The sequence below is a fragment of the Myotis myotis genome, unplaced genomic scaffold, assembly GCF_014108235.1.
Source record: "Myotis myotis isolate mMyoMyo1 unplaced genomic scaffold, mMyoMyo1.p scaffold_m19_p_13, whole genome shotgun sequence".
In the NCBI taxonomy this organism is placed as follows: Eukaryota; Metazoa; Chordata; class Mammalia; order Chiroptera; family Vespertilionidae; genus Myotis; species Myotis myotis.
The window spans coordinates 53549840-53572617 of record NW_023416317.1 but is presented as its reverse complement, the minus strand read 5'-3'; the positions used below and the strand labels follow the sequence as shown (position 1 = coordinate 53572617).

Sequence of the window (22778 nt, the reverse complement as noted above, 5' to 3'; positions counted from 1 at the left end):
AGAAATCAATCCTTCAGTAAGCCTATAAATCCTGTGAAGGAGCCTTCAGCCTGTGTGTCCCGGTAAAACGTACACATTTCAGCACATTTTAATACAATGCGTGGACAGAGATCAACATCACAGCAGGAGTTGATTTATACAACTTTTAGAAGTTTCTAGAAAACGAATTTTGTGTTTCCTTGGAAATGGGTATCACACACCTGTCTGTAATTAGTATGAATTGGAAACTTTCACTAATATTTACACTGTAAATGTACACAAAATACGGAGACCTTCGAAGACTCACCATTTCCTAATCAAGTTTTGCCAACCCTCCTGAGTTTCATATCTTTCTCCAAGAACAAATCATTAATGTCAAGGCACATCTAACAGCCATGGCTCTTGGTGTCAAGGACCAGCCGACATTCATTAAGCCCTAATGAAAAGTGGAAACACCAGGGAAAACAGACTATTTCATCCTTGGTATCCATTCAATCAAGTAGTCAGGCAGCTGTGTGACAGAAATACTGAGAGAGGAGCCACAGACCCATCTGTCTATGTTGTAGAGCAGGTTGGGTGAGACACACGGAGATACTTCATGATCCTGTGGGCTGGGAGACCTCATGATCCCGTGGGCTAGGAGACCTCATGATCCTGTGGGCTGGAGACCTCATGATCCCGTGGGCTAGGAGACCTCACGATCCCATGATCTGGTAGAATTCATGATTCCGTGGTCTAGAGACTTTATGATTCCTCTAGAGGCCTGAAGCACGAAATTTATGCAAGAGTAGGCCTTCCTTCCCCCAGCTGCTGGCACCAGCTTCCCTCTGGCACCCGGGACCTGGCCTTCCCTTGCAGCCCTGGCCTTGTCCAGAAGGCCGTCCAGAAGGACATCCGGTCTAATTAGCATATTACACTTTTATTATTATAGATGGTCTGGAAGATCACACAGCTGTGAGTAAGGATCAGAGAGCACCGAGTCTCCCAGGAAGAGTTTGTAAAAACTCACTGTCACAATATTTGCTGAGACTATTCACCGAGAAACTCTTGCTTGGAACAAACCTTCTGGACCACGATGGGTGGCTGCGGAGCCTGCCTGCCTGGCCCTCTTGGCACCGACCTTGGCACCCCACAGCTTCCTGTGAACACCCAGGTCTCTGCCTCGGGTCTGGGCTGTGGGGCAGACCCGCACTGCCGGAGAGTCATAGGCCCTGAACGCTGCCTTCAGCCGATGAAGAAAGGCATGGTGGGTACACACCCTACAAGGACTCTGGTAATTACGGGGTTACACAGGCTCGTTGCTAAGGTGATTCTCACCTCTAAGCACAGCAATGGGAAGTGTGTGCATGAATTAACATAGTCCTTTTACAGCTTCTTACCTGGGTAAGTCTCCTCCTCTTCGTGTCTATAGTGAACCGCTCCTATAGTAAGCCTGTGGCCTGTAAAATCCCTTTTGGGGAAAAATAGCATCAAATCCAGAAAAAGTACAACCAATACAGTTGGGGTCCCCAAACTGACACCTGTCCAGAGTGGGCACCTCTCTAATTCACCTGCATTCGGACTCACCCACGGGAGAGCTGCGTTGTCCCCTCAGAATTTAATCTAAATTGTAGACAGAATCCACCAACAGGAAATGGTATTCTAAGTAACCGACAATTATTATCTTTCTAGAACAGAAATGGAGAAATTTTTTTTTTTACCAAAACAGCAGACCTCGCTTACTTGTTTATCACAGACCCACGGCGTTCACAGTGCACGCTATTCTGCGATACGGATTTACGGCTGCAGATTTCACTACAAATCGCCGGCATGACTAGGGACGGTGAGACAATACAAGGGAGATACGTGGGCTTGAAACACCTGCAGCCAAGCGATATCTGGTGACACGCGCACAGAAGCCGTTCTTTCTCTTATCGCCTGCTTTTCAGCGCAGATGCTTGAACACAGACAAATTCCGCACACATATATAAAGGAAGATGACAAAAATCAGAATGTTTTGTGGAGCCCGCATGGAAGAGAATTCAAGAAAGTGAAAAGATAACCCAGAGATGGGGAAGGAAGAGGCGTGAGGGAGGAGGAGGCAGACCTGAACTCCGTCTACTGCACACAGGGCAGGAGACACACCTTTGGTCTGGCCTTGTCAAGGCACTGGGGGTGAGTTAATTCAAATGTTTGACCAAGCCCAGCCGGCGAGGCTCAGTGGTTGAGTGTCGACCTATGAACCAGGAGGTCACATGCCTGGGCTGTGGCTCAATCAATCCCCAGTGTGGGGCATGCAGGAGGCAGCCGATCAGTGATTCTCTCTCATCATTAATGTTTCTATCTCTCTCCCTTCCTCTCTGAAATCAATGAAAGTATATTTTTAAAAAAGTAAATAAATGTGTGACCAACTAGAGCAGGCTAATTTTTATGTTGGTAACTGGGTGTGGCCGGTGAATGACGTTATCAACACCCCAATGGCCCTCGGCAGGAAACAGGTTCCCCACCCTCGTGTAGAGGCATCGGCAAGCTGACCGCTTTGCTGACACTTCCTCTGTGTACAAATGAGGTTGGAGATGCCCTCACCTCCCGCTGTTACAAAGCACCACGATGCTTCTAGCAAAGTCGACACGTGTCAACTGACAGGAGAGGGGACGGCAAGAGGCACACTTTCATCTCAAGGCAGAAAGTACCCGAAGCACACTGGCCCGGCCCAAGCAGTCCTGAAGGTCACGCTGGCCTGATGTGGGAGGAGGAGCCCGGGACCATAGCTGAGTGACCTTGGACAGCGACCCGATCTGGGCTATTTCTGCTCTTAAAACTGGCTCTAATTATACCTGCCCTACATTCCACTCGGGGAGACGGTGACGCTCAAATGGAACGATGAGCTGATGTCCTGTCCCAGATATGAGGGAGAGACAGAGTCAAAAGCAGGAGAGAGCAGGTGGGAGCGTTAGAATCTTTCCAAATTATACGCATGTATTTATATTTCTGAGAGGAAGGGAGAGGGAGAAAGCGTTAGAAACATCAGTGATGAGAGAGAATCATGGCTCGGTTGCCTCCTGCACGCCCCCCCACTGGGGATCAAGCCCACAACCTGGGCATGTGCCCTGACCAGGAATCGAACTGTGACCTCCTGGTTCATAAGTCAATGCTCAACCACTGAACCACACTTGCCAGGCTTAACACAGTATGGGGGCGAGAGTTAACCACTGGGGAGATGAGGCCAGAAGGTGTCATAGCGGGTCCCCAAGGAAGCGTCACTGCAGACGTGTGTTCCCTTAACAGGGAGGTTCTGCATCCTGCACCTCCACTCCCTGCTCTGCTGACTGGGGGCAACCTGCTGCCCCCCAAACGCTGTAGCTATCGAATATGACTCCGCCCACGTTAAAAGGGGCACCCAATTTCACTGCAGGTACGATTAAGGATTTTAGTAGATTGTGTGCAATTGGTGCACATCCTTGTAAATTTCCTCTCTAGCCATTTTGATAATTTTCAAAACTTACATAAGTACCTTCCCGCTAGCTTCCCAAAATCTAAGCCTGGATTTTTAAAAAAGGCATCCTTTAAAAAGAGAGAGAGTAACTTTAATGAAATAATAAAGCAAATGATGAAAGACCCAAAGGAAGAGAGAGAAAAAAATTAAGTTATTGTCAGTGGAAATTTTTCAACTAAGAAGAGAAGGTAATGGCTGGTGTAATACAATAGAAATGACTTTGGGGAAGTTATGATAACAGGCTCCGTTTTCTTAGAGAAGTTATTAATGATCTACCAGAATTAGTCATTAATTATCCACATAGGATTATGTATAAAGCCTTTGTCTGAAGTAGTAAATGCTTAGTTTGGAAATGGAAATAGTCCATCTTCCTCGGGAATGCCTGATACACGACATATCAGCCCGAGGCTTCTATCATCCAATGTGTTCCACATTATCTACAACTCTTCCCCTAAATCCTCTATGTCTTTGCTTGTTATAAACAAAAGACACATTTGAAAGGGATTAGAAATATGAGTGAATTACCATTTAGGTTGATTCGGCCCAGAGGGGATAATAAGGAGGCTGTCAGCCTCGGCAAATCCACTTTAGTGTCTCAACAAACGGCCCAAAGGCATCCTCTGTGGTTCTGGCTGTGAAGGTGACCCGCGAGAGACAGGGCTGGGCACACCCTGTGCTGCACTACCGCCAGCAAGAGGGCCATCTGGGTGGTGTGCAGGGGGACACGGCTCCGCCCTTGAATGGGGCTGTTTATTTATTTTTAAATATTATTTTTTTATTTCAGAGAGAAGAAGGGAGAGGGAGAGAAACCATCAATGATGAGAGAATCATGGATCGGCTGTCTCCTGCACGCCCCCTACTGGGGATCGAGCCCACAATCCCGGGCATGTGCTTTAACACAATCTCTAGAGCTCTGAAAAGAACACACAATTCTTCATGGGAAAAGCAAACGCATGCTCTTCCTGTGTAAATGGCAGGAAATCACCCTGATAAGCAGGGTTTCTGGTGGCAAAGTGGAGTCGAGTTTGCCTGAACTGAGCATCCGTGATAGATGGCTCAGCCTTAAAACAACTCAGAAACCCGGGCCTTGAGACAGGTGCGCCAGCCGCCGCGGTGCACAGCTCGTGACTGAAGACACGTGGAAAGATCTGCTGCGAACAATAAATCAACCCTTTGGGGAAAACAAAAGTTGTCAGAGACTGCAACTGGGTCAGACGCCGGGGATAAATTCCATCCCTGGTTCAGGTCCAAAACACCCCGCAACACGGCGGCGAACACGGGGTCTCAGGCCTCACTGAGAATAAGGTTAAGCAGCCGAGAACCAGAGCGACACTGTCCATTCCGACGAATAATGACGCTGCTCTGAGCGCGGAGAACAATTGCGGCTTTAGAGCAGGAAGGTGCTGACATCACCCAGCCTTTATTCTAAAGTCCCAAGACTTGACGGACAAAAATATCTCAGAGTTTTTAACAAGCAAGTTTATGCAGCAACGAATAACAGCCCATAAGTGCAGCGACCTTGTCGGATTAGAGTCATGCCCCTATGGGGTACCAGGGGCTACACGTGCAGGGTTTTCTCCAGTGTCTGAGTGAATTAGCATGAGATCAAATGAAGGAAGAAATATGAGGGAGCCATAGAATCAGCCCCCTTGTCTCTGCCCCTAAAATGTAAAGAGCCACCTTAATGGGCAGGACGGGGTCTTCCTTCTACGCCTGCTAATTGCCACCTCTGTGACCTTAATCAACAGCCTTAACCCCATGGAGCCCTCTTGTTCCATCTGTAAGATAAGCTATTTCAAAGAGATTAAAGGTCATCAGCAAATCTGGTGTTCTAAAATTTGCTCTTTAATGCCATATATATATACTAGAGGCCCAGTGCACGAAATTCGTGCATGGATAGGGTCCCTACGCCTGGCAGGTGATCAAGGCCGATCTGTGGGGCCCCCGCTGGCACCCACCTTGGCTAACCTGGCGCTGCCCACTCGCCAGTCCCATCGCCGCTGCCGGTTGCCTCCCTCTGCAGGTGACCAGCAGGGCAATGCAGGGGGGGTGGGGTGGTGCTGGCACCCACCTTGGCTGGCCTGGGGCCTGAGGGCTGGGGGCAGCACCTGTGTTGAGCATCTACTCCCTGATGATCAGTGCGTGTCATAGCCACCAGTTGTTCCATTGGTCATTCCACTATTTGGTTGATTTGCATATTAGGCTTTTATTATATATAAATCAACTTTAAAAAGTATATAACAGAGAGGGAGAAAGAGGGAGATAGAGGTAGAAACATCAATGATGAGAGAGAATCACTGATCGGCTGCCTCCTGCACGCCCCCTACTGGGGATCGAGCCTGCAACCCGGGGAACTGAACCGTGACCTCTTGATGCAAAGGTTGATGCTCAACCACTGAGCAACACCAGCTAGGCTAAAATCTGCTCTTTAATTATAACTACAGTATCACCTGAGTGCTGAGAAGGAAAAACATACAGAAGCAATGAGGAACGTATTCTGGTCACCAAGGACATGGACGTGGAATCAGACACGATTCAGCCTCAGTCGACCATCTGTGACCTCCTGACCTTGACCTGGCTCTTGAACAAGACTTTGTTTGTAAAAACCCGACGTGATGAGAATGAAATGATTGGCATGTGGAACAGACTTGACCTAATCCCCGGCAACGGTGAGTGTTCTCAACCACTGTGACTGTGACTGTGGCTGCCGTCAGCATGGAGTTCACAGTCTAGCTGTCCACCATCTCAAACGCCCATCTGTTCCAGAAACACCCCCAGAGACACCCAGAAGTCCGCTGGCCTCATGCTGACACATGAATGAACCATGGGAGCAGGACCACACTCCGGACCCTCCAGCCGCTGGGTGGGGCGGCTGTGGGAAGGAAGCAGAAGTGAATGGGCTGTTTCTCAGCCTCAGCAGTATCCTCGCCTGCTGCTCAGAGACTCACAGGGAACGAGTTACTTATTCACGCTTTCAGAGCTCACGTGACCCCCTGCAGGATGACCCTCTGGCCAGCAGGGGACGATGACTACGGCACAGGGTAATGGCGGTGCCATGAACCGTCCCCTCACGTTAGGGCCGGTGGGATGCTCAGGGCCTTGAACATACCTGTGTTTAATCTCACCACAGCCCTGGGAGGTAGGTAACCTTGTCTTTATTCTATGAATCAGGAAACGATGCCAGGCTAGAGGGAGGGGCGACCAGGATCCAAATTCAATTCCACCTGACATCAGAGCCTCTTTCTAATCACTGCCTTCCCGCCCCCCTGAAAAAGAGAGACAGACTCCACAGTCAAAGCGTAACGACACCACACAGACCTCCCCTGCTGCGTGAGATGTTTTACGTTTTTTGAAATATGTTTTCCACTTTCCCGTGATGATTCTGTAATGAATGGACTTCAGCCTATCGATGTGTTTTTAAGGTTGGTTCCTCCTCCTTCGTATTTCCACGGAGGCCTACGATTGATCTAGAATCAATATTTGAAAACCACATGACTCCGGGGCCTGTAGTCACAGTGAACAGGTTGGGGCTGAATGGGAAATAATGAACCCCTCCGGTCTCCACAGGGAATGCTGTTGTCTATTTAAAGCTCCTCAAAGCCTGTGACATTCAGGTTTCTATCTGCTACCATTTCAGTTGACTTCCAATTGTTAAAAATAAAATTCCAGGGGGAAAACACTATAGAACGTGACACAGAGGAATATGCCTGAATTCCCTCGGCGCCAGTACATGGTGTCCACTTAGGGCAGCGGTTCTCAACCTGTGGGTCGCGACCCCTTTGGCGGTCGAACAACCCTTTCACAGGGGTCGCCTAAGACCATCCTGCATATCAGATATTTACATGACGATTCATAACAGTAGCAACATTACAGTTAGGAAGTAGCAACGAAAATAATGTTATGGTTGTGGGTCACCACAACATGAGGAACTGTATTTAAAGGGCCAGAAGGTTGAGAACCAGTGACTTAGGGCTTCTGTGCCAGCGTCAGCACAGGGTTGTCTTATCTATCAGGGAAAAACAATGAACTATCTTGCTGAAGACTCACCATAAAAAGTTATCGCTAGGAAAATAATAAATACACAATCAGTTGTAAAGATTACAATGTGAAAACATGATAATATGGAAGAAATTAAATTGCCCACATTCCCGACAGCCAATCAAACCTTGGGCGATCTTACCAACTACACAGAATGAGGAAAATTCTATCTGGGAAAGCAAATGTAGACATATTCCTTGAAAGAAAAAGTCCTTACAAGCTGCAGGGAAGTGTAGTGCCATTAATGTTACATGATGTCATCTCCTCAAGATAAATTTAGAATCAATAAGTCTGTTTGGTTTGAAGAAAATTACACTCTTAATGAGTAAATGGAGAAATGAAATTAATTTCCATTTTATTCTGACGCCTGTCTGGAGGTAAATATGGAAACGATTAAATTTGAAACTTTTTTTCAGAAAACACTATGAGAATTCAATATTATGAAATTGAAAAATACTGGACAGGACTAGTTTATTTTAGAACCATAAGAGCTGGCCAGGCAGGCGTGGCTTTGTTGGTTGAGCATCACTTGCTTGATTCCTAGTCAGGGCACATGCCCTGGTTATGGGCTGGATCCCCAGTAAGGGGTATGCAGGAGGCAGCCCATTGATGCTTCCCTCTCATTTCTCTCTCATCAATGTTTCTATTTCTCTCTTCCTCTCTCTGAAATCAATAAAAACATATTTTAAAAAATAAAGTAAAACCATAGGAGACATTGTATTACAGTCTTTCTGGTTATACTCTCTATCTCAATATCTATGAACATACAATAAGTTCAATATACTTTCATTCTATCAAATTTACTCACTTATTGGAAACATATATTTACATATAGTTTCCAAAGCTCTTCAATAGTTCTTGCTTTAAGAAAATTCAGCCTAATCGCAAATCCCAATTTTAATCTCTTCCAGGCATCCCATCTCTTATCAGAGCAATGCTGTGATGATGAGGATGGACCCTGAGAGGGAGGGAGAAATCCTTACAGACTAGGAACCTGGTTAAAATAGGTTCCATCTCATGGAGGTAACACCTGGAAAAAAATCACGCGGTGGGACCAACCACCATGATATACCTTCCTACAGAATGTATCATACAAAATAGGCTTCACTGGGTGAATGTACTCACTTTTTAAAACACACATTCAATGTCTAGTTCAAAAGGACAATGGGTTTTCTGAGGGCACTCCTCTAACCCACCAGGAAGAAGTCATCTGCTCTCTGTCACCCCATTCATTGCAACTAGACTCTCCTGAAACCGCATCCAAATATTCAGAAGGGGACCATCCATAAAGTAATGGGAAAATAACATGAGGATATTTCCAGAAAATAAAACCCTTCCATCTAGCGTATTGCACCAACAGTTACAATATGTTGTTGGAGAGAGTTTACATTTTTCTTTATGGCCATTCTTTAAATCTTATCCTGAAATATTGCTTCACAGTGAAAGTAAAAAAGATTGCTTCTGTCAAAATCTGCCACATAAAAAGTTTACGGCCATAACAGCGACACATTGGCCCTCACCGTGGAGCCAGCCGTGTGGGGCAGACGCCGGGAAAGGGGCCAAACACACACTTCCCTGACGCTGCACTGGGGAGCTTCACTCCCAATTCCTCTGCTTTGTTTCCTTTTGCTTTTTATCCGCATTGTTTTCAGGTAAATTTTTTTTTTTTATGATTTAAAACCTATTTCTAAAAAAATAAAAAATCAACAACAGTCTGGGCACAGAGAATAAAGAAATATTGGCTTTTCTGGAGGAAAAGAAATTCATCACCCAAAGCTGTCATTGGTCTTGATTCTCATGTAAAAAATCATTCACTTCTGATGCCTCCACCATAAAAGTGTGTGTGCGTGAACTCACTGTGTGTGAACTCACTGTGTGTGAACTCACTGTGTGTGTGAACTCAGTGTGTGTGAACTCACTGTGTGTGTGAACTCACTGTGTGTGAACTCACTGTGTGTGTGAACTCACTGTGTGTGAATTCACTGTGTGTGTGAATTCACTGTGTGTGTGAACTCACTGTGTGTGTGAACTCAGTGTGTGTGTGAACTCACTGTGTGTGAACTCACTGTGTGTGTAAACTCAGTGTGTGTGAACTCACTGTGTGTGAACTCACTGTGTGAACTCAGTGTGTGTGTGTAAATTCATTGTGTGTGAACTCACTGTGTGTGAACTCACTGTGTGTGAACTCACTGTGTCTGTGTAAATTCATTGTGTGTGTGAATTCATTGTGTGTGTAAATTGTGTGTGAACTCACTGTGTGAACTCATTGTGTTGTAAACTCACTGTGTTTGTGAACTCACTGTGTCTGTGTAAATTCATTGTGTGTGTGCTCATTGTGTGTGTAAATTCATTGTGTGTGAACTCATTGTGTGTGTGTGTAAATTCATTGTGTTGTCAACTCACTGTGTGTGTGAACTCATTGTGTGTGTGAACCCACTGTGTGTATGAACTTATTGTGTGTGTGTGTAAATTCATTGTGTTGTAAACTCACTGTGGGTGTGAACTCATTGTGTGTGAACTCACTGTGTTTGTGAACTCATTGTGTGTGTGTAAATTCATTGTGTGTGAACTCACTGCGTTTGTGAACTCATTGTGTGTGTGTAAATTCATTGTGTGTGAACTCACCGTGTGTGTAAATTCATTGCGTTGTAAACTCACTGTGTGTGTGAACTCATTGTGCGTGTGGTTGAACAACTCAGCAAGTAAGTTTTAGATGCTTCAAACTAACAGGTTCAAATTATTTCTCACTTTACCTTTCAGTAATATCCTATCTTCCTGAAGATCAGAACAGCACTCTGAGGAGATGGAACACATGCCCTCCCAGTGGCTTTCCTTATTCTAACAATCTCCTGGACTGCCACTCTTCCTCCTACCAAAATCAATTTGTCTCCAGACTTCTCCAATTTCCAGATTCATTCTAATGAACTCTTCAATGGAACTTTCAACCAAATGTAATTTTTCTAGTAGATGTCTTGCTCCACTATGGGAAGAAGACATATGTCTCAGTCCTTTGGTTTCGTCTCTGCCTCATCCCACTCTTTGGGGAAACCATGCCCTCACTCCCTAAATATACCACCCGCACCCTCAGTCCTGACCTAAGGACACACCCCGTCCTCTCCCCTCAGCCAAGAGCCTGTGATCCAGACCTGCCAGGCCTTTGCTGTCAGGCAACCCTAGACTTCTGTGTGGAAGCCCTAACCCTGGAAATCAGAATATTACCCTATTTGAAAGTGGGGTCTTTTAAAATTTTTAAAAAATATATCTTTGTTGATTTCAGAGAGGAAGGGAGAAGGAGAGAGAGAAACAGAAACATTAATGATAAGAGAGATCATTGATTGCTGCCTCCTGCATGCCCCCCACTGAGGACTGAGGCTCAAACCTGGGCATGTGCCCTGACCAGGAATCGAACCATGACTTCCTGGTTCATAGGTCGACACTCAACCCCTGAGCCACGCTGGCCGGGCAGAAATGGGGTCTTTTAAAGGGAATTCAGTTGAATGAGGTGCTTAGGGCGGCCCTAGTGCAGTAACAGTGGAGTAGGTAGGAGAAGAGGAGACGCGGGCACATGGGCACGGTGCCAGCCACACCAGCGCCTGCCCAGAGAGGCCCCTGGAGAAACCAGCCCGCCGCTGGAGCTGCCCCTCCTCTCAGCACCCCGAGGAAGGGCCGCTCTGGCTCTGGGGCGGCCTGGGAGGCGGTATTTGTTATGAACGCAGAGCGCCTGCTGCGCGTTAAGAACACTGTCTCTTTGAAGCCTCAGAACAGGACCACTGGAGTAGCTGCACGAATGCGAACCCCGCCCATTCACAGAGGCAGAAGCTCAGGTGTGGAGCGAGAGACCCGGTGTCAGGCTGGCTGCCGGACCCTCGTTCCTTCCATACTGTGCCAGGGGGCGGTGTGGCCAGATACCAATGTGGCTTTCTAAGGAAAAGCATGGTAAACAACACATAACATCATATTCGCCATCTTCACCATTGCTAAGCGGGCAGCTCAGTGGTGCTGAGTGCATGCATATTGCTGTGCGACCGTCCCCAGGACTCTCTCGTCTTAAAAATCTGACTGGGGTGGCTCGCCAGTTTACTTCCCAGTCAGAGCACATGCCTGGGCTGCAGGCTTGATCCCCAGTAGGGTGGGTGCAGGAGGCAGCCGATCAATGTTTCGCACTTTCCCTTCCTTTCTTGTTAAAATCAATAAAAACATAAAAAAGCTGAAATGCTGAACCCACTAAAGACCACCTCCCTCCCTCCGCAAGTCCCCAGCAATCGGTTCTCCTTCCTCTTGCTTGATAAACAGTTACCACATCATCACAGAACTTCCCCCATCTGCCATGTCCTCTTTGAAAGATGACAAAACCAGGCTTAGGTATTGGCCCAAGGTCACAGATCCAGGACCTGGAGAGCAGGTGAGGGTCAGCAGTGAGGTGACCACCCCATGTCCTTCACCATTGGGTCAGAGAGGATGAGGGGAAAGTCATTCAACCCAGCACACGTCCCATCAGCCTCTCCACATCCTTCTTCACATGGACCTGAATCCCAACTGAAATTTAAGTTGCTGCTATTAAACCACCCGTCTGCTTGAACAGATGTGGATATTAGGTGATTTGCTAGTTAGTATCGACAAGGTCTAAAGGGGGGAAACAGTAACAACAGCTCCATCCCCGGAAAATGATACCCAGGTTGTGTGAGCACCAGGTGTACTGACGACATGGCATCGCCCGGCAGTGTCTGCGTTTTACAGCTTTCGAGTGCAGGTCCTCGATGGGAGAAGCAACAGAAAAAGGCTGCTGCAGAACAAAAATTCAAATGACAACATCAGCTGACTGCTCAGGAGAGAGAGAGGTTAGATGCTCCAGAAAGCAGGACCCCAGAGTGCGAGGTCTCCCTGGGAATCAGCTGCCCGATGGCCAGGGGAGAGCGGATACGGGGTTGGAATGGAGAGGATGCCCTCCCATGGAAAGAACAGGAGGAAGGCTCAAGAGCGAGGGAACAGAAGCGCAGGCGAGGGGAAGCGCGCGGCCCTGGGGTTCCTTGCAGAACGAAAGAGGGAGGCAGGTGAAAGCTGGGCCCCACATTTCATCCAGGCTGAGCAAGAGCCCAGCCGCACCTGCTCCTCAGGTGAGCTGTAACCAGGGACGGAGAGATGGCATTTAGACACCGGTCCCGGGAGAATGTTACTGAGCCACCGTCATCAGTGAGACCTTCATCCCTGCAGAATGTCACAGGGAGGCTCCAAACATATCTTGTAGAACATTAAATAACTACATTTATCTACACATTTTTAAAGATTTTAAATTAATTTTTAGAGAGAGAGGAAGGGACGGGGGAGAGAGGGAGAGGGAGAGGGAGAGGGAGAGGGAGAGGGAGAGGGAGAGGGAGAGGGAGAGGGAGAGGGAGAGGGAGAGGGAGAGGGAGAGGGAGAGGGAGAGGGAGAGGGAGAGGGAGAAGGAGAAGGAGAAGGAGAAGAAGGAGAAGGAGAAGGAGGAGAGGGAGAAAGAGGGAGAGAAACATTGATGTGAAAAAGAAACATTGATCAACTGCCTCCTGCAAGCCCCCTACTGGGGATCAAGCTTGCAATCCAGGCATGCGCCCTGACTGGGAATGATACCCAATCACTGAGCCACACTGGCCAGGGTTTGTTTGTTTTTAAAATAAGTTTATTGACAATCAGGTCACAGCACCTGTAATATTAAAGAATGTACTTAAGGAAAATGATATTGGTCCTTTAATCAACCTTCAAAAAAAAAAAAATCTTAAACCAAAACAAATGTGCTGGGGGAAAAATTAGCTCAGTTACCAGGATTTTATGTTGACGGACAAATAGCCTCTATTTTAACTCCTTCTCTCCTCCCAAATTTCAAGAGCAGGATGAGAAGAGCTGATATGGGTCAGGTGACCTGGAGTGGCCGCTCCGTCTGTGGGGAAGCCCGTGCCACTGAGCCCGCCAGGTGTGCAGACACCCGAGCCCCCCACGTGCACAGAAAGGGGGCTGCAGCTTTGGCTCCTGCCCTGGAAAGGCCTCAGGTTCCCGGAGTCAGTCCCTCGGGGAGTCTTTCCTGTGACCTGAATAAAATAACAATCCCTTGCAGTTTGAGTCAGAAAATTCCCGAGAGTACAAGTTAGTGAAAATGACAACGTTTAAAAGAAAGGAAGTATCATAATATCCAATCTTTCCCATGAATGAACTTGAGTTCTTAGAGATCTATGGATTTTAATGTATTATTATTATGAAAAGTAAATAAAAACTATAGAAATTATAATATCTTAGGAAAAATCTATTTATGGCACAGCTCCTTAGGCAAAGCAGAGCTTCCCAGTAGAATACAGCAAAACTAAAGTGCTTATTTTTACTTCCACATTATAAATTCAAGATGAAAGTCCCCTCACATAGAACAGAAATGCTTTTTTTTTTTTTTTCCCAAAAGATGATGTATTATTATCGCTCTGAAAGTAATCCAATGATATTTTTGCACCTCCTCACAGATGGGAACCAAATATTAATAATATTCTCGTATGTTCTTCCTCATTAAAAATCACACTGAAAGTTAATTGTCTGTACTCAGGCAAATCTCTAGCTTAAATTCTTTCAAAGGCAACGTCCTATCTTTCTGCTCCTTCCCCCAAATTGTGGCAGAGCTAACACACATCTTGTCGGTTGGGATTTGATTTCTACACTACTTATCCTCCAACGCGGCCCTGTCACGACACCTGGTGCTGACGAAGACAGGAGTCTCCCGGGTCACAGACAAATGACCTGTGAATATTACTCACAGCCCAGCCAACAGCACGAATGTGTCTGCATCAGTTCCCCTTGTTTCCAGTCCTCAGCATGTTGGGCTGCACACACAGCGGGTTTGTGTCACAGCCCAGAACACCGAGCTTGGGGAAATCCACCATTATTTTGTAAATCCTCACCTGAGGACATACTTGAGGGAGAGGGAGAGGGAGGGGGAGGAGGAGGGCGATTGATATGTGAGAGAAACATCAATTGGTTGCCTTGTGTACATGCCCCAACTGGGGATTGAACCTGCAACCAGGGTGCGTGCCCCGACTGGGTATCGAACAGGTCAATCCACATAATGAAAAGACGAGTATGTGACACCATCAGTTAACTAATTGAAATGAATTACATAATTAATGAGATCAGTCCCAGCCTTAGGGAAAAAGTCAGATTATGCTGACCTCACGGGAAAAGAATATTTATGGCTAATGATTGCTCAGGAGCTGGGGGGAGTCTGAGGTGAAGCAGCAGAAATGGGCAGGGAAGATGCTCACCGGGTCAGCATGTTAGTAAGCGGACAAGCTCTGCACTTTGAGGCCTTGAGAGACAGGCTCTCCCCCAGCCTCACCTGGAAGGTGGGCGAGAAAGCGGGTAAGGAAGCGGGTTGTGCGGAGTCTCATGGCGCCAACCGTGAAGCCAGCAGCGAAGGGAAACCCAGGGTTCCTGTCCCTGCACCCCGTCCCCAGCGCAGCCCAGAACCACGTCCCCAGGGGGCCTTAAAGACCAACATCGAAGTTACAGACATGTCATTTTATCTACATTCAGACTTGCTATTTTAACACATTAAGCGCCCAGTCACCGGTGACTGACACTACCCTTTCCATCCGGAAGACAAAACAGGCTGGGCGCTTAACGTGTTAATATGTGACTTTAAGCACTTTTTAAAATAGGTTTTTATTGATTTTTCAGAGAGAGGAAAGGAGAGGAAGAGAGAGACAGAATCAATGATCAGAGAGAATCGATTGGCTGCCTCCTGCATGCCCCCTACTGGGGATGGAGCCCACGACCCCGAACCTGTGCCCTGATGGGAATCGAACTGTGACCTCCTGGTTCATATATTGACGCTCAACCACTGAGCCACACCGGTCGGGCATTTGATTTTAGTGATTTTTTTTTCGTTTTTGGCGAGGGAGAGAGAGAGAGAGAGAGAGAGAGAGAGAGAGAGAGAGAGAGAGAGAGAGAGAGAGAAAGAGGAAGAAAGAGAGATAGAGATAGAGAATCAGAATGTACCATTTGTCCACAAGGTCCCCCTCCTGGGGGTAAACCATTGTCTTTTCCATTTAACATCTGAGGATTCCCATTTTACTCATCCGATGAAGCCGGGCCTGCTGAGTGAGGCTGCCAGACGAGGTCTGCGGAAGCCTGCTCCGGCCGGGGCGCCCGTCGGGGAGAAAATTGAAGTCATAAAGATAATGATTGATCGATGTGCACCGTTCTAATTACCACCACCAGGGTCTGTCGGAGGTTTGGAAACAGGACTGATGACCTGAAAAATAGCCGCAGATTAGAAGATACGGAGCTTCCCAGCTCCAGAGGCGGCGACAGCCGTGGGGCTGAAATACGCTTTCGGCCGTGGCCGGGTGTGTGGGACCCGGATACGTCCGACCATGTTCAACAGACAGCCACCAGGACAGCCACCAGGACAGCCCCCAGGTGTCGGCACGGGAAATAAGCTTTGTTTGCATCGAATATTCTTCCTTTTAAAACATGTCACTCTCGGCGATCATTTCACTCTAAGGGACTGTCACCTGTCATGACTAAGAGTGGGAGAATGTTTCAGAAAGCGCTCCTTTCTTCCGTCTTATGCAAACACTCTGGGAATCAGCCTGAACCTGAATAACCCTAGGCTGCCTGTGCCACGCGTGGAGCCCCCCCGTGATGTGGGTGCCCGTGGGCACGGCTGGACACGCTCCTCGCTCCCGGGAAGACGGTACAGCATTTACACTGTTTACACAAAAAGAGACTTGGGTCCCCACAATCCACGTGCCCAGTGGGATGGCTGGGAAGGGATTTTTCAGTCCTGTGCTTCCCATAAAATGGTAAGCCTGCATCTTTTCAGGTTCATGTGCGTGCATTTAAATGTCACAGTGGATCGTGTTTGCAGGAGAGTCGCAGAAACATTTTCTCAGAATAAGTGCGGGATGAAAGGCGTTAGGAGACAAGTGCCTTCCTGTCCGAGGCTGTGTCCACGTGTCCCCAGCCCCACACGTCCCCAAGTGGGCCGGAAGGCTCTGCGTTTCCCCAGCAGAGGATGCGCAGTCTGACACCCTGGGACTGCATGACCGCGTATTAAAAACCTGCCCACTCACTAATTCAAACAGCAAACCTCCCCGGCTCCATGCGGGCGGGCTTGATTATGAGGAGGAAGGCCAATTAAAGGACACCGCCCAGCACAGTGGTCATCGCGGGAAATTACCAAGGAAGTGACTCCACGGGGACCTGCAGAAGCAGGGTCAGAGGAAGGTCAGTGCAGTCATGAAAGGCTAACCTTAGGCTCAGTCCGCACAGCCAGCAACTTTCTGACAGCCATATGCTACGTGGTGGGTTTTTTGTATGGTTTGTTTGTTTTTTTAAATCCTCATCCAAGGATATTTTTCCCGTTGATTTTTATTTATTTTTAAAATATTTTTATTGATTTCAAAGAAGGAAGAGAGAGGGAGAGAGAAAGATCAGTGATGAGAATCGTCGATCGCCTGCCTCCTGCATGCCCCTTATTTGGGAGGGAGCCTGCAACCCGGGTATGTGTCCTGACCTGGAATAAAACTGCGACCTCCTGGTTCTTAGGTCAACGCTCACCACTGAACCACACCGGCCAGGCTCCATTGATTTTTAGAGAGAGTGGAAGGGAGGGGGAGACACAAAGAGAGACAGAAACATCGACATGAGAGACACATGGATCCGGTGCCTCTGCACACACCCCGACCGGGGCTGGGGATTGAACCTGCAACTCAGGTACGTGCCCTGACTGGGAATCGAACCCCAGACCCTTTGGTCCACGGCCGACGCTCTAACCACTGAGTGACCAGCCAGGGCTGCAGGTGTTTTAATCCCGCAGGTTGAGTGTGGGTGCGAAGGGGGACTTTTACCCCACCAGCGGAGTATCCTGCTCAGAGCACAAACCGCACATCACGGTTAAGGGCCTGGTTTCCGAACAGCCAGCCAAGCACATTTCAGACAGATTCCGAACGACAACAGCGCTTCCCAAACGTCCCGTCTCCCATCGCTGCGGCAGATGAGCGGCTGGCGGCCTCGCAGTTCCATTTAGCGAGCAGTAAAGGGAGAAACAAGGAAGGCGAGACATATCTCCCCATGCTGCGCGTATGCCAGATTCCGCATCCAGAATGCTGCCTGACTCATCGGGGCCCATATGCCACCACCCACTTGAGGTTGAAGCCCAATGTTTTATTCTCAGATGGGGGGCGGGGGAAGGGGGGGAAGTCCGACGAAGTGGTTTCCAGGGCAAGCCAGACACCATTCCAGAAAGCACCGGTGCCTTCCTACCGGTCCTGTGAGCGCACAGCTGTGCTCTCCCAGAAAACGCCGGTCTCACCGCCTCGGTGGGCATGGCCGCGGTTACCCCAGGAGAACCAGCGGGGCATCAGGAACACCCCGGGCTTTAAAACACCCTGGATGTTTGGGAATCCACAGGCCGTCTGGGAGGAAGAGAAATGAGACGCGGAATAAAACAGAAACATCCGTTTAGTGAATGATGCTCTCCCGATGCCACCCCCAGCCTGCGGTTTACACACTGGCCGCCTCCAGCTTCCTGTTGGCCATGGGGTTTGTCCTTGCACTGGCACATCTCAGGCACAGATCCCCACGACGCTTCCTTCCTGGTCCAGCTAAGTCTCTGGCGAGGCGTGAGTGTTTACGACGGCTGCTCCTCTTGAGACTGGCTCTGATCCTGGCGGCCTGGTGAAGAGCAGGGTTCACGAGAGAGCTGCCCTCGGGGGAAGCAAGCAGGCAGCGTGCCCAGCTCAGGGCAGAGTCCCTGGCTCTCAGCCAAAGCCGCCCCTGAGAGGGTTACAGCCTGGGAGTGTGTGTAGCCCCGGGCTGCTTTCCCATACCGTATGTCAGTCTTGAGATTCTGCCATTCCTTGTTTCAAGTTAATGATCTAAATTTTATATGCAAGAACCCTCTAAAAAAAAACAAAGCGGGGCGGGAACAGGAGATGAACAGTGGGGGAGAGGAAAACTTGGCTCTAGAGGGCCGTGCGTGAGTCACAGAGCCATCTGCCTAAGAACCCTGACGCCCCTCCTCAAACATGTGGATTAAAAGTTGTTCCCTAAGAGAAAGACACAGATGAGAACACTAATTAAAAAACAACAACAACGAAATGCATACAAACGTCTTCAAAACAGGGAGGTTGTGACCGCCTGTAAAATTAACACTGTTCTCTAATAAATACTAATTGCCCCTCGCACGTGAGCTAAATTGGGGCTCTAGACTATAGATGGCGAGTGGTTTCCAATAGCAGATGTACAGCAGGAATGAAAGAGAGACAGTGGGAAAGGACAACACGCAAACATGCTCAGGGCACTGTCTACGCCACCCCAGGCTCCCCCTCACACAGCCGTCTTCCCTCTGTGTCTGTCTGTCTCTGTCTTCACAGGGCGGGTCTGCAGGTCTGTGAGTCTGAGTCCAATTCCACCATCCCATGCGGACCCACCCCAATCCTGTGAGACTGCCTCTTAATTTAACTAATTCCACCTGCAAAGCCCTTATTTCCAAATAAGGTCGCGTTCCCAGGTACCTGGGGTTAGCGCTTCAACACATCTTTTGGGGGCACAAGTCAATCCGCATGTGTTTCAAACTTAGCTGCACAAATCACATGAGTGATTTAAAAAACACACCAATGGTCCCAGGCGGTTTGGCTCAGTGGATAGAGCGTCAGCCTGTGGACTGAAGGGTCCCAGGTTCGATTCCGGTCAAGGCCATGTACCTCGGTTGCAGGCTCCTCCCCAGACCTGGGGCCCTGGTTGGGGCTCGAGAAGGAGGCAACTAATCGATGTGTTTCTCTCACATGGATGTTTCTCTCTGTCTTTCCCTCTCTCTTCCACTCTCCCTAAAAAGCAATGGAAAAGTATCCTCAGGTGTTATTTCCAAATAAGGTCACGTTCCCAGGTACCTGGGGTTTAACAAAAACACACAAAACACACAGAGGCCTGGGGGTCCCTCCCCAGAGCTCCCCACACCAATCAGGAGAGGGGGAGGGCACTTGCTGGGAGCCATGGACACAGCACTGAACACAGCCAAGTCCCCACCTTCTGGAAGCTTCCATTCTAGTGAAGGGTCTTGGCAGTTAAGACTCGGTAAAAAGCAAATGCCGCACCGGGGCATGCAGGACAAGGAGGAGACACCGGCGTGACTTACAGGCGACGCGTATCCGGAGCCCAGCCCAAGCGCATGCAGAGCGTTGTGTGCGACCCGAGGGTCCAAGTCCTGCAGAGGGGACCCTCTCCCCGGCACAGGGAGGAACTCGCTTGAATAAGGACTCAATGCACAACCTGACATTTAAGGCGAATGTTTCGTGGCAGGATTTTTGCCTCTATTATGTAGTGATTGTAACGTCTTATTTTTCAAGTCGGATACAGAAAACCTACTATTACTCTTTAGTCGGAGACCAAAAAAACCTGTCAGAACCACACATCCCAGCCCTGGAGATGAGAATTCTGCAAACTGCATGACTCACGTGAGGGGGACCCTGGGCGGGACCAGGGCTGCACCCAGGTCACTGAAAGATGGATGCCTCTTCCTGGAGAAACGGGCAGGTTCGACGTCGGAACGTCACTACCTTCCCATCCCTGCTTTGACCTGAGAAGGCCGGTCTGTGGGTCCAGCAGGTACTGTTTTCATTGCCTTCAGCTGCTCTCAATAACCAGGCAAGCAAACCCCACGTGTGTGGTGTCGGCGGCACGAAACAGCTGCGCGAGGCCTGCCCGGACGGGGCGCCTCAGTGACGGGAAGATGAGCTCACGCTTCAAAAGGCTTCGACATAAAAGGTGCCATAGAAAAAGGAAGTCATTCTTCTTAGTTGTAATACCCCACAAAGAGGGTTTGCCACCTACACGGCTGCTGAAACTTGATTGCAGAATGGCTTCTGATGCCACACTCAGTGGAGGCCAAAGGCAATAAAAGCTCCATCCAGCCCTCACGCTGAGCAGACCCACATGTGCCTTTAATTTTTTTTTTTTTTAATTTCCTGGGCTTCCGGCCCAGAAATTGGATGGGAATTTTATTTAAACCTGCTCTTGTGTATCAACTTTTGGTAAATAGCAGGTTTTTGGCTGGCTCACATCATGCGCTCCATTTGGAACAGAGGGAGGGAATGAAACGATCCCTCTCTCGCTCTAGACCAGCGGTTCTCAACCTGTGGGTCGCGACCCCTTTGGCGGTTGAACGACCCTTTCACAGGGGTCGCCGAAGACCATCCTGCATATCAGATATTTACATGACGATCCATCACAGTAGCAACATGACAGTTATGAAGTAGCAATGAAAATAATGTTATGGTTGGGTCACAACATGAGGAACTGTATTTAAAGGGCCAGAAGGTTGAGAACCACTGTTCTGACAGACACCTATTCACGCACATCTCACCTGTTCTGACGGTGACAGGGGGCTCACACTAAATGTCCATCGCCATTCCTAGACATTTAGGATGTGCACGCTCCCCCTCACCCCAGGGCAACCACAGACTCAACGTCCATTCAATCGCCTTCCAGCACTAATCCGCTTCCCCCAGCTCCGGCAGTGTGGTCCGAGTTTGGAAATGACTAATGACTTGTGGGGGTGGGAGGAGGGGCAAGAGTGTCCAGGGGCTCAGGCTTAGGTTTCTCTCTCATGTGAATTCAATGCTGTCCTGTTTTGCCCTGTCGCTCTGCTGCCTGGGGCCAGTCCCCCCTCCTGCCTGATGAAAATGCTCTCTCCCTTCCCACTAGGCAGGGCACGGATAGATGTATTAGACCAGTGGTTCTCAACCTGTGGGTCGCGAGCCCTTTGGGGGTCGAACGACCCTTTCCCAGGGGTCGACTAAGACCATCCTGCATGTCAGATATGTACATGACGATTCATAACAGTAGCAATATTACAGTGATGAAGTAGCAACAAAATAATTTTATGGTTGGGGGTCACCACAACATGAGGAACTGTATTTAAAGGGCCAGGAGGTTGAGAACCACTGTCTGAGACTCTTAAGACTTAGAGGAAAACGCACTGTGAGACCTCGCCCTGGGAACGCTGGGAAGAGGCACCGTGTGATGGATGTGGGCAGGGGGCTGTCATGGCAGTCGCTAGGTGCACCACAGGCACGGGCATCATTTGCATGTTGTCCTCTGGGTTCTTCCCAGAATTCACCAGTTCTACCCAATCAAACATTCCGTCCCACTCCGGGGGCTTGCCAGCATGCTCCCAGACCGCAAGCAAAGGGTGATTTACAGTAGCCAATAACCAGGGAAGCCGCCATAAACCACCTCTCCGGGTACCTATTCCAGTTTTTTCCCTTTGGTTAAGTACAGAGACCTTAAGAAGCCCAAATTTACTGCAACTTAATTCTGATGGGCGAAAGAAAGCACATTATTTTTATTTATAATAGTGAGCGCTATCTATCCTTGCCTCCCCCCTTTAAAACCTAATCCCCTCAGCTTTTTCTTTTTCCTTTTTTTAATGCAGCCATTCTTCCTACAAGGAAGAACAGTATCTTGTCAAAGTGAGAGGAGAAGACAAACGTAGCCAACAGGGGACAGAGCTCGCCACCCCCCCTCCCCCCCAGGGTATCCCAGTCCCCAGGTGTGCTCTTGGGGTGAGGGTGGGAAGGGGGGAAGGGGGGGTTGGGTAAGGGGTGTGTGAGCTCATCACTGCCCCCTAGTGTCAGGCCTTTGCAGCAGGTCCTTCCACCCTGCCTCCCTGGGCCTGGGTTCTACCTCCCTCTTGTCTTTCAAATCCCCTGAAGGAGAGTTTTTCCAGAGACAGGAGTCCAAAGGGTCCTTTCCCTTCACGCCCCCTGGGCTCTCCTGTGCCCAGGTCGCTGCCCTTGATGAGGGGTGTGCCCCTCCAGTACGAGGACTAGGAGCGAGGAGAGGACAGAGCACAGAGCTGGAAGCTCCCTTTTAGTCTAGGTAAGCCAACAAGTAAACTAGAAACTTAAGACACTATAACCTTTAAAATGTGCACCCTGGGCCCAGACTCCTGCCCAGAGTCCAGCGTCCCCTGCTGGCCAGACCTCTCACACATGCATTTCAGGGAAAAGCCACACACTGACTGGGCGACCCTTATAAAGGGGTCCCTGGAATCCTCTTTCAACCAATGGGCTGAGAGACCTGCCCGTCCAATGGGAGCTGAACAGCCATAGCCTCATTTGCATCTTTCCTCAGCAATCAGAGCAGCTACCTAATGACCAATCAGAACATGCCATCCCAACCAGGGCAGTGTTACTGGGACCACACTATGCAAATTTTGGATTCCTCATTTGCATAAGGATGGACCAATCAGGGAGCCAGGTGGCACTCT

General features: G+C 48.8%; 1 pseudogene; it reads right to left on the bottom strand.

Annotated features, from left to right (window-relative positions):
* The window catches only part of LOC118668627, a 40205-nt pseudogene that overhangs the window by 16468 nt on the left and 959 nt on the right, over positions 1-22778 (bottom strand).